Consider the following 2,488-nt stretch of genomic DNA (forward strand, 5'->3'; position numbering starts at 1 on the left):
AGTCGGGCATTTCCAATCCTTCATCAATATCTCTAGTTTATGTATCTAAATGCACATGTGTATATCCAAATGCATCTCCTACGTAACGAAGGTCTCAATTACATGGAAATAAAGCTTGGAGCTCCTAACCTAACTGTAGTAAAATTGGCTGGATCATGAGCTTCCTAATTTTCTATGAAAGTCTTTAAATCCCATGTTGCTAAAATCTTTAGCGGGTTCTTTCCATTGGATTCTTTGCTGCTGGAAAATCTGGAAAAATGTTCAAGTGATTCAAACTAATAAGAAAGACAAATTACAAAGAGTGGGAAATACTTTTGTAGCAAAAGTCAAAAGCCATTAATTAAGACCATTCCATGACGTCAAAACTAACTTTACTTCTTTACATGATTTTAAAAAAGTTGTGATTTATGCTTCTTAGGATAGGATTTATTCATAGCTTCCCTTTGTGAAGATAATTTAAAATTTTAAAAACAATGGATATGTGCACTGTTTGGGTCCAAATTATTTCGCTTTTGGTCAACAAAGTTGGAATTAATTCAGGTCTAACAGATCGCATTGGATTCCCAATCAGACCATATAATATTCAATCAAATGAATAATGTTAAGACTTCAACTCGATACATTTGTTCGCCTTTTTACCGTACATGCTGAGAGCTTGTTTGAAGTGAACTTTTTCAGAATAAATTTTGTGAAAAATAATTTCTTTTTAATATTTGTAATTAGAGCCGAACGTGTGATTGAAAATGAATATTTTGAAAAAAAAAAAAAAAGACTCCTGTACCAAAGATGGGCAAAAGTTGCTCACATTCTATTTAAGTTGTCAAATCATCAAAATTACCCACTAATTAGTTTACTATGCCACCAGTTTGGTATAACTAAAAAGCCAATTTTTAGTATATTTTGATAAAAATTAATGAAATGTGTGGTTGAAATGAAAGGTTGATAAAAAATGTATATTTCATGGAATGTGTTATTAAATTTAATTGTTGACTTTTTAAACTTTTGAGTCACACCAATTAGAGGCTATATATTCTGGACCAAAGGAAAAAAGGCATTTACAAAAAATTATTGCAGCATGATTCAATATTGACCGGAGATAAATTATTTATTTGATACAAGTAAATCCTTCCACCCAGCAAGCAGAACCTAACATGTATATATATCTGAACTCTAGCCAAAACATGAAGAAGTAGGTAATAGATAATTCTCAACTTAATTAGATTTTGGGAAAAAGTAAGTAATTTGATGAAAATATCCATTCTGGAATAACTTGTTCATCAGAAGGGCTGCCCAAGAATTCTTGAAATGACATTGGCCATAGTATCCTAGTGGTATGTTTCGTAATGTGAATTAGACTGTGCTTATAATAATGAACCAGGAGAAAAAAATATTGCGCGGCGTGCAAATATAATAATATGCACCAAAGATCCCTCAAGTGTATGTTTATCATATCATTTCAAACCTGCATAATGATCCAAGAAATAACCCAGCTGATCATCACAATGTATCAACTATACTTATCGAATTGTTCTGTTCCTCCAGAACCTAAAATAGATCTAGACGATTTGTGAATTGAAGAACTTCAAGATCCTTGTTAGTTCTCTGTATGTTGTTAGTGGTGCAGAGTTCATCAGTAGAAAAAGAGGGAAAAAAGAGAAATCCATTATGGAGGAACAGATCATGAATTACGGAACTGCCTGTTGGGTGGCATAGTTTTTCATGACCTGAAATATCATGTTTTATAAAAAGAAACAAAAATACAAAAGGTTGATGATCAGAGGCAGGTGTAGAAGAGCAATATGAAATATCAAACTGGTGATATAAAGGACGATTTTGATAAAATCTTTGTACATTGTTAGCAGGGCAGCTTGTATAATCTGCAACATTAGTAAGTCAACCCAAAAACAGCTCAGAACCTTGGAAGAGATGAAATATTTGAGGATTACTGTATATACTTGTAAACAAAGTTTTTCTTCACTGGCAGGTTTCCAAATTTCGAAGGACTTCTAATCCAAAAATTCTGAGTTCTGTAACATGATAAAGAATATCGTACATTCAGTCTCGCTTAGAAAGATTTGTGTAAGTGATATATGCAAACCTGAAATATTTGGAATAACGCTGTCATCAGGTAGGTGTTGCTAAAAGTCCTCACCAATGCATGATAATTTCAAAATGAGATGTAATGAATAGAAGCAGCCACTCTCCTGGTCACAGAATTTTATAGATAGTCTCATATTGACTTACATTAGGTCTGCCTCGAAGGTGCTTCTGGACAATGTCAATTATTGGTTGGTACATAAACACACAGCAAAAGATTAGCCTGTGGTTGCATCAAACCTCGTATAAGAGAACTGTCACATTATGTAATTTTCCCACAAATGTTGAGGAATATTCACCCTCCTAATGGCACATGTTCAGGAATACTCAGAGTTGTATGATTCATCTGAAGCCGTTGCCTGGTCTTTTTTCTGCAATTTCTAAATAACTT

Source organism: Olea europaea, chromosome 15 (assembly GCF_002742605.1).
Source record: "Olea europaea var. sylvestris chromosome 15, O_europaea_v1, whole genome shotgun sequence".
Classification (NCBI taxonomy): Eukaryota; Viridiplantae; Streptophyta; class Magnoliopsida; order Lamiales; family Oleaceae; genus Olea; species Olea europaea.